Source organism: Bos grunniens, chromosome X (genome assembly GCF_055505025.1).
Source record: "Bos grunniens cultivar Pamir isolate PY7600 chromosome X, Bosgru_T2T1.0, whole genome shotgun sequence".
Taxonomy (NCBI): domain Eukaryota; kingdom Metazoa; phylum Chordata; class Mammalia; order Artiodactyla; family Bovidae; genus Bos; species Bos grunniens.
In genome coordinates, this window is record NC_141194.1 from 142,630,978 (window position 1) to 142,647,336 (window position 16,359).

The window sequence follows — 16,359 nt, forward strand, 5'->3', positions numbered from 1 at the left end:
ATTATTCTTGCATCTTCCCATACTTAGAAAAGTACTAAAATCATTAACTGAGATACTTGATCCTCATGAGCAGTGAACTTTCACCAAGATCTTGACTGCACTATATGTACTAGCTCTTCCCCTACCTTTTCGAAACTATTTCTCAGAGTTTTCTGAGAGGCTGTCTCCTGGGCTACAGTCCTCAGCAAGAGTCAGAATAGATTTAACTCACGGTTTTTACATTGTGTTTTTTCCAGTACCTTTTGATTACTTTCGTTCAACTCCCCCTCCTCCCACCTCCACCTCTGGTAACCACAAATCTGTTATCTTTTTCTGTGAATTTGTTTGAAGTTTAACTGACCTACAATATTAGGTTAGCTGCTAGTATACAGCATAGTGATTCCATATCTATATACATTTCAAAATGATCACCATAATAAGTCTACTTACCACTGAGCAATATCCTTATGAGAAGAAGAAATGTGGATACAACAAGAAATCAGGGGCCTTCCCTGGTGGTCCAGTGGTTAAGAATCTGCCCGCCAGTGGAAGTGACATGGGTTTGATCCCTGCTTCTGGAAGATTCCACATGCCTCAGGGCAACTAAGCCTGAGTGCTACAACTACTGCCTGCACTCTAAAGCTCCACAACGAGAGAAGCCACTGCAATGAGAAGCTTGCATACTATAAATAGAGAGTGGCCCCCGCTCACCACAACCAGAGAAAGCCCATGCACAGCAAGGAAGACACAAGCAGAGCCAAAAAAAAAGAAACATCAGGGGTGCATGTACATAGAGGAATGACCATGTGAGAACATAGTGAAAGATAGCCATCTGCAAGCCAAGGAGAGAGTCCTCAGAAATAAAACATGCTGATGCTTTGATCTTGGAGTTCCAGCCTCCGGAACTGTGAGAAAGTAAGTATCTGCTGTTTAAGCTGCCCAGTGTGTGGTATTTTGTTATGGCGGTCCTAGCAAGGTAATATAGGGCTTACTTTGGCCACCTGATGGGATTCCCTGGTTGCTCAGATGGTAAAGAGTCTGCCTGCAATGTGGAAGACCTGAGTTCGATCCCTGGGTTGGGAAGATCCCCTGGAGAAGGAAATGGCAACCCACTCCAGTATTCTTACCTGGAAAATCCCATGGACAGAGGAGCCTGGTGGGCTACAGTCCATAGGGTTGTAAAGAGTCAGACATGACTGAGTGACTTCACTTTGGCCACCTAATGTGAAAAGCCAACTCATTGGGAAAGACCCTGATGCTGGGAAAGACTGAGGGCAAGAGGAGAAGCGAGCAACAGAGGATGAGATAGCTGGATGGCATCATCAACTCAGCAGACATGAATTAGAGCAAACTTGGGGAGATAGTGATGGACAGGGAAGCCTGGCATGCTGCAGTTCACGGGGTCACAAAGAATTGGACATGACTGAGAGACTGAACAATGACAACAGGTGGCACTAGTGGTAAAGAACTTGCCTGCCAAAGGTAATTAATATAGGACCCTCTAGTAAGTCTTTCATGTAAGTTACTGTACCTTTCATTCCAGAATTTCCAATTCTTTTTTTATATATAATTTATTCTTGTTGAGTTCTCTATTTCATACAACATCGTCTCATACTTTTATTTCTTTAAGCATGGTTTTCTTTAGTTCTTTGAATGTATTTGTAATGGATACTTTGAAGTCTGTTACACCTGATACCTGGTTCTTCCCTGGTGGTTCAGTGGCTGAGACTTTGTGGTCCCAATGCAAGGGGGCCTGGGTTTGGTCTCTGGTCAGGGAACTGGATCCCACATGCTACAGCTAGGACCTGGCACAGTCAAATAAATAAATATTTTTTAAAAATCTGACACCTGGTTACTCTCACAGATAGTTTTTGTTACCTGTTGCTCCCCAAATGTGTGGGTAATACTTTTCTGTTTCTTTGTATATCTCCTAATATTTTCATTGGAATCTGGGTGTTTTAGGTAATATACTGACTCTGGGTGTAGGCTCCCCAGCCACCACTCTGGGCTTCTTATTGTTATTTGCTTACTGAGAGGCTGGATCATTAATGAAGCCTCTCCTTGCTATCCATGCCCCACTGTACCCTCCCAGTGTACACCTCTCATGTTGGTCCTCAAGGAGTATGGCCTTGGTGAACCCATAGTCTCCCAAGATGACAGTGGTTTTGACAGGTTTCTCTGTCTCTTTTCCTGACAGTACCCAGCTGTTAGACTCCTTTATTTGCAAGATTGTTGTTCTACTGTCTTCTACAGCACCCTGAGGCATAAACTGCTCTACTGTCCACCCCAATCAAACGAGAGCTCCTTTGGAGGACCAGTTCCTGAGGTCAGTGTTTGAGCTTTGTTCTGCACCTAGGAGGGCTCCTTACACAGTTCTCTTCTTAGAGGAGCTGGCCTACAGTTTAGTTTATATCTCCACTGAATCTACTAATCTTAAATCCTCCCAAAGAGCAAACTCCTCCTTTTACCATGACCTCCACTGTGTTTCCCACTCCAGTACTCTTGCCTGGAAAATCCCATGGATGGAGGAGCCTGGTGGGCTGCAGTCCATGGGGTTGCTAGGAGTCAGGCATGACTGAGCAACTTCATTTTCACTTTTCACTTTCATGCATTGGCGAAGGAAATGACAACCCACTCCAGTATTCTTGCCTTGAGAGTCCCAGGGACAGGGGAGCCTGGTGGGCTGCCATCTATGGGGTTGCACAGAGTCGGACACGACTGAAGTGACTTAGCAGCAGCAGCAGCAGCAGCCACTGTGTTTGAGAATACCCTTAAAGCTCAAATTTCCTCATCCCGTGTTGCTAATGAAGTCAGTTCCTTTGGGATGAGATTACCGACTGTTTTGTGACCTCCCCCAAAGAAAAAGCTCCAAGTCAAGACTCTGGGGTTGAGGGCTGAGGTTGTTCCTTTCTGTGTAACCGCCACACTTTAGGACTTGAGTGCTAGGTAGAGGTGCGGCAATAGACTCAGGTCTTCTCAGCTTGCCTCTAACGGTATGGAACCACCATATCAGCCAGGGCAGTGGTGATCAGGGCCCCAGTATTTTCGGCCCCACCATGCTCAAGATAGAGCCTCTGTCCCACCAGAGGGAGCTGGGTGAAAGAAGGGACCCCGACCTTTCAGCCACATTACCCCAGTACTTAGCCATAGCAACAGGTAGCCAGAGGCAGGATGAGAAATGGCAATGTCTTGCCCTTCCGAGGAAGATAGCCCTCTATGGGAGCTACAAAGAGAGGGAGCCCTGTATTCTTGGCTACACCAGTATGGAATGGAGCTTCCATCTCACTGAGCTGGGAAGTGGGAGGAAGAGAGCAGCCTTGGTTCAAATACCATAGGCTCTTGCTGTTCTTATAGAATCTTAGTAGATCTTTCTTTCTTTCCTTCCTTCTTTCTTTTTGCTGCATCACATGGGAACTTAAGTTTCCCAACCAGAGATCAAACCTGAGCCCTCTGAAGTGGAACCATGGAGTTTTAACCACTGAACAGCCAGGGAAGTCCCAGTAGATTTTCTTGGATAGGTATTTTCTTCATTTGGTGTATACTCTTAGGATTATTTCCAGAGACTGTAAATGGTTGTTGTTTGTTTTTTTTTTTTTTAAATAATATAGTATACTAACGCATATATATGGAATTTAGAAAGATGGTAACAATAACCCGGTGTACGAGACAGCAAAAGAGACACTGATGTATAGAACAGTTTATGGACTCTGTGGGAGAGGGAGAGGGTGGGAAGATTTGGGAGAATGGCAATGAAACATGTAAAATATCATGTAGGAAACGAGTTGCCAGTCCAGGTTCGATGCATGATGCTGGATGCTTGGGGCTGGTGCACTGGGACGGCCCAGAGGGATGGTATGGGGAGGGAGGAGGGAGGAGGGTTCGGGATGGGGAACACATGTATACCTGTGGCGGATTCATTTTGATATTTGGCAAAACTAATACAATTATGTAAAGTTTAAAAATAAAATAAAATTAGAGAAAAAAAAAAATAAAATCCCGAACTGCAAAACAAAATAAATAAATAAATAAATAAATAATCTCCACCAGTTTCACTGGGGAATGGGTCCATGGAGCTCCTCATGCCATCTATAAGAATTCAGTCTTTCCTCCCATTTCCTCTTTAGCTCACCAAAAAGCCTTCTTTTGGCCTTACCATTTCTCAGGGACATTATTAGTGAGGACCAATATCTTGTTTCCCTTCCTTCTGGGGCACAGGAGACTACACTTCTAAATACCCTGAATTACACAATGCCACATGGCTAGATCTGACCAAGGAAATGTGAACAGAAGCAATATCTGCACAAAGCCTCTATGTGAGTCTCCAGTTTCTCCCTTCCCCTGCCCAAGTGAACCTGGAAGCCTCCTGTTGAGATGGTGAAGTTAACATATCAAAGCATAATCAATTTTTAGTCACCCCAGGGGGGACAGCTGTTTTGATGAGTTTTCTGGACCTGATGCAGACTTAGGGAAAGGGACAGTCTTGTCTCACACCACTGAAATTTCTGGTGTTGTCTGTATTGCACCATCGTCTACCCTGTCTTGATAAATTCAGCATTCCAGGAAATTCCCTGGTGGTCCAGTGGTTAGGACTTGGCACTTTCACTGCCTTGGCCTGGGTTAGATCCCTAGTTGGGGGAACTGAGATCTCACAATCTGTGTGGTGCAGCCAAAAAATAAAGAAGTTAAAAAAATTCACCTGGAGAAGGAAATGGCAACCCACTCCAGTATTCTTCCCTGGGAAACCCCAAGGACAGAGGAGCCTGGTTAGCTATAGTCCATGGGGTTGCAAAGAGTCAGACATGATTTAGTTACTAAACACGGACAACTAGGTTTGAAACCCAAGGTCTCCCTGGCTGTGTGACCATAGGCAAGTTACTTAGCCTCTCTGAGCCTGTTTTACCTTTTGTAGAAGAGACACAAATCCCCCACCTCAGGATGGTCTGAAGGTCCCTGAGGACATGAAGCTCAGACACTGTCCCTGGCCACCCTCAGAACCCATTCCAGTCCCTGGGAAGCTCTAGATAGGGGCAATCCTCAGGCCAGTTACCAAGGCTCAGAAGAGAGGGAGCTGAATAACTGAAAGCTGGGGGTAGCAGTCCCATACTGACAGCGGGGACTGGGGTCTGCTCAGACACGCCTACTGGAATGGGGGCTGGGAGGCACCTCCCTCCTGGCTCTGCAGATCCCCACTCTGGCCCAAGTTCCCCTCCTACAACTTCACAGCCTGGACGCCAGTTAGGGACCTGGGTTTGGGGGCTCCTGCCTCTCAGTCAGGTCAGGGGTGGAAGCAGGTCCAGGCCTTCCTAGGTTATGCTTTGGCAGAAAGACTGGTGAGCCTGGCTGGGTATAGTTGGCAGCCTGGGTTCCTGCACTGAGTTTCCTGAGGTCGAATGCACATCCTGGTTCTTGGTTTTCCCATCTCTATAAAGGGCATCATGATAGCACCTGCACCGAGGTTGGGGAGGGGAGTGAAGCTGAGAGGACACAGGCTAGCAGACATGAAGACTGAGGGGGTTCCTGGAATGTGATACTTAGTTTTTGAACCAGGAAGGTCTTAGGCAGATGGGGACAAGTTGGTGACTCCACATCTCAGGCACCTAGATAATAGTGCCTGGCACATGGTCAGAGTTCGTAAAAGCTGGTCCTGGGTACACAGACGGGACGGACATCCTATAGTACCTTAGGGTCCCCAGGAATCCCCAGGACCCTAGTGGTGTAGTCAGAGCAAAGGTGGACTACAGTTTTAGGATCAATCAGCCAGAAACACGAGACTTATACCAAATTAACATCAGATGGAGCAATGCGGGGGATGCACATAGAACAGGAACCTTGGATTTCCCCATGGACAAGGGCAGGCAGGTCAAGTAAACAAAATAGAGCCTCAAGTGTTGGGGAATCAGGTTAGTCCTGAGCCTGGGGAAAGGAGGGCTGGGGAGGGGTCAGTATATGAAGAATTGAGGTTAATTTCAACAGATGTAGGGCTAAATGATTATTAATTTTGTCTGAATAGACAATACATTCACACAGTTCAAATATCCCAAAACTTAAAAAGGCCTTTGTCCTCCCCTCTTCCTTATTAACCCACCCCACTCCCTTCATAATTGCTGTTAGGTTATTTTCCTCTCTTTGAACTTCAAAGACAAGCAAACCTGCATTTGTATTCTTATAGATCTCTGCATCTTTACACAGTATTTTCAGTTCTGCTTTATTACTTGCATCTGAACCCCCCAAATTCAGCACTCCACTGTAATGACTTTTGCTAAGGTCACCCAGCCTTAACAAAAGGTTTATACTTTTCTAAAGTATAACCCAGTTCCAAATTACAGTTTTTAGAATTTGCCTTATTTTATTTCTCTGCAGCATACAACTGCTACTATTTATAGAGACACGCGTGGCTAGCATTTAATAAATATTATCTCATGATAATAAAACGAAATCAAACTTGTCAGATCAGGGGTCCTAATTTTGGAGTAGTGGAAACTAAGTCACTGTGGCAGAGAGGTTAGCACCTGTTTCTAGAAAAACAGCCCCTGGTTGAAACCACAGGTCTAGGTATACCAGCCAGCCTGCATTCCCTAACATGACATGCTGTTTCATACCTTGGATAATTTGCATAAACTATTTCCTTCATCTGTGATATCTTCCCGCCTCCTCCTCTGCCTGACATTTGTTAATGGTTCAAATACCTGCTTAAAACACCTTTCTTGGGTAAAGTCTTTGTTTCCTGTGTTAATTTCTTTTCTTTTTTCTTGGCCATGCCACACAGCATGTGGGATCTTAACTCCCTGATAGGGATCGTATCTGTGACCCCTGCATTAGAAGTGCAGAGTCACCACTGGACCACCTTAATTCCATTTTTTTAAGCTCCAGTGCCTAACACAGTCCCTGGCATAGAGTAGGTGCTGAATGAAGAAAAGGTAAAATTAAAATATAGGTGCTGAATAAATGTTTGCTAAAAGGATTAATCATCATTATTAAGAGATTTTTCTTGAGCTCCTTGAGCACTGAATTTCATAAAGGGTATAAAGCAGGATCCTAATTCTAGGGTGGTTTACAATTTAATGGGTGTGACAGAAACTGTTAATTATCCTCCATTATCCTTTCTATCCTTTTGTCTTGAATAAAAGAAGCCCTGATGTCTGCCTAGTAAAAACATTTCTCAACCTCCCTTACTAAGTCCTAGTCTTGCGATATAAGTGAAAGTGGTATGTGTTCTTTAAAAGAGGAGGGCATGTTCTTCTTACCTTCCTCCTTCCTTTTGGCAGAATGCAGATGAAATGGCTGGAGCTCAAGCAGCTATTTGGGGACTTATTGTTTGTTTTCAAGCAGTTATTTTGGACATGAAACAGAAGCCTCATGCTAAGGATGGTAGAGCAACAATAGAGAACAAGCCTGTGTCCCTAATGAACATGAAGCCACTATTCCCACCTTGGACTTCATGCTTTCTGACTTCATTTATAGGAGAAACAAATAGACTTTTATCTTGTTTTAAAAAGTATTACATTTAATCTTAAGTAATTGAGTTGGGAAGACCAAAAGCAGACAAGATCGGATTGAAGCAGAAGAGCAAAACAGAATCCCAGGAGGCCTGAGGTAGTTTGCATAGGGTAAACAATTGCAACAGAGAAGGCAATGGCACCCCACTCCAGTATTCTTGCCTGGAAAATCCCATGGATGGAGGAGCCTGGTAGGCTGCAGTCCATGGGGTCGCTAAGAGTCAGGCATGACTGAGCGACTTCACTTTCACTTTTCACTTTCCTGCATTGGAGAAGGAAATGGCAACCCACTCCAGTGTTCTTGCCTGGAGAATCCCAGGGACGGGGGAGCCTGGTGGGCTGCAGTCTATGGGGTCGCACAGAGTTGGACACGACTTAAGCGACTTAGCAGCAGCAGCAGCAGCAAACAATTGCAAAAGGGGTTCAACATCAAGGATGCATCAGGCCCAGAGGTGCTTGGGAGTACAGTTTAAATTCTTCACACCTGCAAAATGCAGGGTCCCTCAAGCTGAGAAACAAACAATAGTAACAACAAAAATGACAGGAAAACAGGTCTGAACTGGCAGAAATCAAGGGACCCAGTAAAGGCAAACATAAAATGTATCTGTAAGGAAACTCTTATACCCAGACACGTGAGACTTCTACAGAGAGCAAGCCCAGTGAATATGGGCTTATAGCTAAGATTATAGACCACATAAGGAAATCTTCCCTCTGCTTGAGGGAGGAGTCAGAAGAGGCAACAAATGGGATAATTTACATCTGAGGAACTAGGGATAATCAGTTCAGTTCAGTCGGTCAGTCGTGTCTGACTCTTTGCAACCCCATGGACTGCAGCACGCCAGGCCTCCCTGTCCATCACCAACTCCCAGAGTTTACTCAAACCCATGTCCATCGAGTCGGTGATGCCATCCAACCATCTCATCCTCTGTCGTCCCCTTCTCCCCCTGCCTTCAATCTTTCCCAGCATCAGGGTCTTTTCCAGTGAATCAGTTCTTCACATCAGGTGGCCAAAGTATTGGAGTTTCAGCTTGAACATCAGTCCTTCCAATGAGTATTCAGGACTGATTTCCTTTAGGATGGACTGGTTAGATCTCCTTGCAGTCCAAGGGACTCTCAAGAGTCTTCTCCAACACCACAGTTGAAAAGCATTAATTCTTTAGTGCTCAGTTTTCTGTATGGTCCAACTCTCACATCCACACATGACTACTGGAAAAACCATAGCCTTGACTAGATGGACCTTTGTGGGCAAAGTAATGTCTCTGCTTTTTAATATGCTGTCTAGGTTGGTCATAGCTTTTCTTCCAAGGAGCAAGTATCTTTTAATTTCATGGCTGTAGTCACCATCTGCAGTGATTTTGGAGCCCCCCAAAATAAAGTCTGTCACTGTTTCCATTGCTTCCCCATCTATTTTCCATGAAGTGATGGGACCGGATGGCATGATCTTAGTTTTCTGAATGTTGAGTTTTAAGCCAACTTTTTCACTTTCCTCTTTCACTTTCATCAAGAGGCTCTTTAGCTCTTCTTCGCTTTATGCCATAAGGGTGGTGTCATCTGCATATCTGAGGTTACTGATATTTCTGCCGGCAATCTTGATTCCAGCTTGTGCTTCATCCAGTCTAGCATTTCTCATGATGTACTCAGCATATAAGTTAAATAATCATTGTGGTAATATACAGCCTTGACGGACTCCTTTCCCAATTTGGAACCAGTTCCCCATTGGAACCACTAGACCATTCAGGTATGACCTAAATAAAATCCCTTATGATTATACAGTGGAAGTGACAAATAGATTCAAGGGATTAGATCTGATAGAGTGCCTGAAGAACTATGGATGGAGGCAGTGATCAAGACCATCCCCAAGAAAAAGAAATGCAAAAAGGCAAAATGGTTGTCTGAGGAGGCCTTACAAATAGCTATGAAAAGAAGAGAAGCAAAAGGCAAAGGAGAAAAGGAAAGATATACCCATCTGAATGCAGAGTTCCAAAGAACACCAAGGAGAGATAAGAAAGCCTTCCTCAATGATCAATGCAAAGAAATAGAGGAAAACAACAGAATGAGAAAGACTAGAGATCTCTTAAAGAAAATTAGAGATACCAAGGGAACTTTTCATGAAAAGATGGGGGCAATAAATGACAGAAATGGTATGGACCTAACAGAAGAAGAAGAGATTAAGAAGAGGTGGCAAGAATACACAGAAGAACTGTACAAAAAAGATCTTCATGACCCAGATAATCAAGATGGTGTAATCACTCACCTAGATAGAGCCAGACATCGTGGAATGTGAAGTCAAGAGGGCCTTAGGAAGTATCACTATGAACAAAGCTAGTGGAGGTGATGGAATTCCAGTTGAGCTATTTCAAAGCCTAAAAGATTATGCTGTGAAAGTGCTGCACTCAATATGCCAGCAAATTTGGAAAACTCAGCAGTGGCCACAGGACTGAAGAAGGTCAGTTTTCATCCCAATCACTAAGGCAATGGCAAAGAATGCTCAAACTACCACACAATTGCACACATCTCACATGCTAGCAAAGTAATGCTCAAAATTCTCCAAGCCAGGCTTCAACAGTATGTGAACTGTGAACTTCCAGATGTTCAAGCTGGATTTAGAAAAGACAGAGGAACCAGAGATCCAATAGCCAACATCTGTTGGATCATTGAAAAAGCAAGAGAGTTCCAGAAAACCATCTATTCTGCTTTATTGACTATGCCAAAGCCTTTGCCTGTGTGGATCACAACAAACTGTGGAAAATTCTTCAAGAAATGAGAATACCAGACCACCTGACCTGCCTCCTGAGAAATCTGTATGCAGGTCAAGAAGCAACAGTTAGTACTGGACATGAAACAACAGTCTGGTTCTAAATAGGAAAAGGAGTATGTCAAGGCTGTATACTGTCACCCTGCTTATATAATTAGGGATAATAGAGCAGTCTAAAAGAGCTTTTGGGAAAAGGAAGGAATAAGAATGGCAGAAAGTGAAGAGGAACTAAAAAGCCTCTTGATGTAAGTGAAAGAAGAGAGTGAAAAAGTTGGCTTAAAGCTCAACATTCAGAAAACTAAGATCATGGCATCTGGTCCCATTACTTCATGGCAAATAGATGGGGAAACAGTGTCAGACTTTATTTTTTGGGGCTCCAAAATCACTGCAGATGGTGACTGCAGCCATGAAATTAAAAGACACTTACTCCTTGGAAGGAAAGTTATGACCAACCTAGATAGCATATTCAAAAGCAGAGACATTACTTTGCCAACAAAGGTCCGTCTAATCAAGGCTATGGTTTTTCCAGCGGTCATGTATGGATGTGAGAGTTGGACTGTGAAGAAGGCTGAGCGCCAAAGAATTTATGCTTTGGAACTGTGGTGTTGGAGAAGACTCTTGAGAGTCCCTTGGACTGCAAGGAGATCCAACCAGTCCATTCTGAAGGAGATCAGCCCTGGGTATTCTTTGGAAGGACTGATGCTAAAGCTGAAACTCCAGTATCTTAGCCACCTCATGCGAAGAGTTGACTCATTGGAAAAGACCCTGATGCTGGGAGGGATTGGGGGCAGGAGGAGAAGGGGACGACAGAGGAAGAGATGGCTGGATGCCACCACCGACTCGATGGACGTGAGTCTGAGTGAACTCCGGGAGTTGGTGACGGACAGGGAGGCCTGGCGAGCTGCAATTCATGGGGTCGCAAAGAGTTGGACATGACTGAGCGACTGAACTGAAGAACCATAATACAAAAAAATGTTAAAGCACTAAAAAAGATGGATTTGAAAAATATCCAAAGGGAAATTGGATCTCTGTCTACTACCCACTACATGCCAGTAGCACTGATAACAACTAAAAAATAATCATTAAACTTTGAACAAAGTTTATAAATGGATACACTAGACACAGCCAAGGAAAAAAGTCACTGAATTGGGATACAGATCAGAATAAAGGACCTGGAACCTAACACAGTAAAACAGTAAAAAGAAAACCTGGTTAGATGGTAGGGGGAATGAGACATTCCAACACACATCTAATAGGGAGTCAAGAAGGAGAGAATGAGAGACAGACAATATTTGAAGAAATAACAATTGAGAAATTTTTAAGAAATAAAGTAAATTTTTAGAAACTTTTAAGTAAATTTTTAGAAAGAAAGTAAATCTTCAAGCTAAAGGAGCAACCTCACGTACTTGGCAAGATAAATAATAACAGATCCACATCTGACATGTTGTAGTAAAACTGCAGAGCATCAAAAACACAGAAAAAAATCTTAAAAGATAAGAGAGATAGATTACCCACACAGTAACAATAGCAGAATAACTACAGAATAATAGGCTTCTCAAAAAAGTAAATAAATAACAGAGATGATAGAATAATAAGATGATAAAATAATATCTTCAAAGTGCTGAAAAGGGGCTTCCCTGGTGGTCCAGTGGTTAAGAATCTGACTGCCAATGCAGGGTACACAGGTTTAATCCTTCCCCTGGGAAGATCCCACATGCTGTGTGAAAACTAAGACAGTGAGCCACAACTACTGAATCAACGCTCTAGAGCCAGTGAACTGCAACTCCTGAGCCCACAAGCCGAAACTACTGAAGCCTGAGTGCATAGAGCCCGTGTTCCCCAACAGAAGCCACCACAATGAGAAGCCTGCACACAGCATTACAAAAATGTACATAATAGGCCAAAATTGAAAACAACCCAAATAGTCAAACACAGAATGACATCCAATAGACAGGGGAATCCAAGAAAGGCAAAGTGAAGTCCCAGGAAAACATTTATGTAGCAGGCCTAAAGATCAGTCGATCCTTACAGGAGTAGAATGGCAGATGGCAGGAAGAAATATGTCTCCAAATAGAAAAAAAAAAACTAGTGAATGACCTGATTTGTTTGACCTTATGGAATATGAATTTACATCTCTGGATGGGTTTGGCAGAAAAATTAGTAACAAGTAGTACAAGGAGACAAATCAGTCAAACTAAATAAATAACCAAAGTAAGAATTTCCTGGCAGTCCAGTGGTTGGGACTCCTCTCTTTCACTGCTGAGGGCGTGTGTCTGATCCCTTGTCAGGGAACTAGGATCCTACAAGCTGCAGGGTGTAGCCAGAAAAATAAAATAAGCAAAGTAATTAATAACTCCAGGGGGAAATGTCATATACTAAAGGAAGAATAATAAAAGTATGTTATATGTCTCAGCTAGGAACAACATTTACATAGTCAATGTTAACAGGGCTTTCCTCGTAGCTCAGTGGTAAAAAATCTGCCTGCAACGCAGGAGACGCAGGTTCGATCCCTAGGTTGAGAAGATCCCCTGGAGAAGGAAATGGCAACCCACTCCAGTATTTTTGTCTGGGAAATCCTGTGGACAGAAGAGCCTGGCAGGCTACAGTCCATGGGGTCACAAAGAGTTGAACAGGACTGAGCAACTCAACAAAAAACCAAATACTGTTAACACTGAATTAGGATTAAATGAAAACATAAAACTAAATGGGGTAAGGAGAAGTATATGCAAGAACAAGATGTGGCATTGTGAATAAATCCTGTTGGAAGCTGTTATTTATTTGTGGTTTATCACTCTGCCATGACTTGAGTGATTTATAACATACAATTTGTGAGCCAGAACTATTTTCTACAATAGACATATTTATGACATCACCAAATTCTCCAAAACATGTTTTACAAGCTACTGGAGCTAATACATGCCTAAAATAAGATGGGTAAAGACAAGTTCTTTAGTAAAATATTATGAGACCTTAAGTCCTTATGAAATGGAGCAGGGTTTTATGATCCTTCCCCCCTGCCACTCCTCATGCTGTCTGTGAAAGGAGTTAATATAAAAGGGAAAATACAACTGAAAAAAGCTGCCTGCTCAGTGAAGGCCAGGGAAGAATTTTGAAGTAAGACTTTTTCTCTTCTATGTGTAGACAGACAAAATTCCTTCTGCTTTTCTACAGTAGGGTCCCTACCATGATATTGCCCGCTTGGGAAGCTGGAAGAAGGATCTTGCAGTGTTCAACCAAATGCTGAGAATCAGTGATGTAAGGAACTTTGGGGAGAGTTCTTTCTGTCTCTCTTTTGCTCTCCCTTAACTGGTGAAAAGGAGCCATAACACCTCTTCACCATGGTTATGTTCTTTTCTTTTGCTTTAGAATAAATAATATATTGACATGGTGCAATAACCAAAAGGTTAAAAAGGCATACAGTAAAAAAAATATGAAAAGGTGTTCAACTGAATTAATCATCAGAGAAATGCAAAGTAAAGCTACAATGTGTGCTTAGTCGCTCAGTTGTGTCTGACTCCTTGTGACCCCATGGACTGTAGCCCACTAGGCTCCTCTGTCCATGGAATTCCCCAGGCAAGAATACTGGAGTGGGTAGCTGTTCCCTTCTCCAGGGGATCTTCCCCACCCAGGGATCAAACCCAGGTCCCCCACACTGCAGGGGGGTTCTTTACCATCTGAGCCCCAGGGAAGCCCCAAACTACAATGAGCTACCACTATGCATCCACCAGACACTACCAAGTGTTGGGAACGATGTGAAGCAACTTGGACTCTCACACACTATTGTGAGAGTGTAAACGGGTACAATCTCTTGGAAAACTATTTGGCAGTATCTAACAGAGTGAAGTGTATGCTTACTCTATGATCCAGCAATTCCACTCCTAGATATGTATCCATAGATATGTAAATGCATACCTATGATCACCAAATAACATGTACTACAATGTTCAGAGTTGCACCTCAAATATTGGAATGGATAAATTGTGGTAGATTCATTCAATGGAATATTACACAGCAATGAGAATGAACAATTCAAAGCTACACAGGACAACATAAATGAATCTCATAGTCATAAAAATTGAAAAAGGGAGTTCCCTGGTGGCCTAGTGGTTAGGATTCTGGGCTTTCACTGCTGTGGCCTGGGTTCAATCCCTGATCAGGGAACTGAGATCCTGAAAGCTACGTGGTGCAACCAAAAGTAATTAATTAATTAATGATAAAAATCGAGAGAAAGAAGCTCAACATAAAAGAATACATACTATGGGATTCAGTTTACCTAAAGTTTAAGCAAACTAGTTTAAGCAAAACTAACCCATGGTCTTGGTGGGGGAAGTGACTGGGAAGGAACACAAAGAGCATCTGGAATGTTGGCATTGTTCTGCTTCTTGATCTCAGTGCTGATTACACGAGCGTATTCACTCTGTGAAAATACATCAAGCTATATGTTTATTTTTTGTGCACTTATCTGTGCATGTGCTACACTTTCAAATTTTAATTAAAAAGAAACTTTACAGTGTGTGGTAGACAAAACAATGCTCCCTTCAAACTGTCTACACCCTAATCCCCCGAACTTGTGACTATGTTAAATTATGTGGCAAAGGGAATTAAGGTTACTAATCAGCTGACTTTAACATAGGGAGAGTATCCTATATTATCCAGGTGGGCACAATGAAGTCACAGGAAGGGGAAGGAGGGGGCTTCCCTGGTGGCTCAGTGGTAAAGAATCTGCCTGCCAGTGTGGGAGAAATGGGTTCGATCCCTGATCCAGGAAGATCCCACATGCCACGGGGCAACCAAGCCTGTGCACCAAATCTATTGAGCCTGTACTCTAGAGCCCAGGAACTGCAACTACTGAGCCCATGCACCAAAACTGCTGAAGCCCACACACCCTAGAGCCTGTGCTCTGCAACAGTAGAAGCCTCCCCACAATGAGAAGCCCACGCACCACAACTAGAGAGTAGCCCCTGCTCGCTGCAACTAGAAAAAAGCCTGCACAGCAATGAAGACCCAGCACAACCAAAAAAAAGTGGAAGTGGGAAGAAGAGAGAGTGAAAGAGACATAGATGAAGCAGGGTTAGAGAGAGATGCCATGTTATTGGCTTTGAAGATGGAGGAAAGGGCCACAAGCTGCGGAATATAAGCAGAAGCAATTACTTTGCCAACAAAGGTCCGTCTAGTCAAGGCTATGGTTTTTCCTGTGGTCATGTATGGATGTGAGAGTTGGACTGTGAAGAAAGCTCAGCGCCGAAGAATTGATGCTCTTGAACTGTGGTGTTGGAGAAGACTCTTGAGAGTCCCTTGGACTGCAAGGAGATCCAATCAGTCCATCCTAAAGGAGATCAGTCCTGGGTGTTCATTGGAAGGAATGATGCTAAAGCTGAAACTCCAGTATCTTGGGCACCTCATGTGAAGAGTTGACTCATTGGAAAAGACTCTGATGCTGAGAGGGATTGGGGGCAGGAGGAGAAGGGGACGACAGAGGATGAGATGGCTGGATGGCACCACCGACTCGATGGACGTGAGTTTGAGTGAACTCCGGGAGTTGGTGATGGACAGGGAGGCCTGGCGTGCTGCGATTCATGGGGTCGCAAAGAGTCGGACACAACTGAGCGACTGAACTGAACTGAACCGAAGAATCTGAAAAAGACAAGGAACTAGATTCTTTCCTACAGCCTCCAGGAAAAAACTCAGTCGTGCTATCATTTCAGTTTTAGTCAAATGACATCCCTGTTGGACTTTTAACATATAGAACTGTAAGATGATAAAACTGTGTTATTTTAACCCACTGAATGTGTGGTAATTTGTTTCAGCAGCAATAAGAAACTAATACAGGCCATGTTAGGAGAGATCAGGTGTTCAGTTTCAGACATGTTCAGAGAATCTCAATGTGTTTGATATCTAAGTGGAGATGTCAAAGTAGGCAGTTAGATACATGAGTCTGGAATTCACAGGAGAACTATGGGCTGGTGTGTAAATTTTGGAGTTGTCAGTGAAGAGAGAAAAGCCAAAAGAACAGATGATAGTAACAAAGGAGTGAGCACAGATAGAAAAGAGGTCTAAAAACCGAGCCCTGGAATACCCAACTCTGACAACTGAAATAGAGTTGTTTAAATCTAGCAAGTGCCCCAAAAC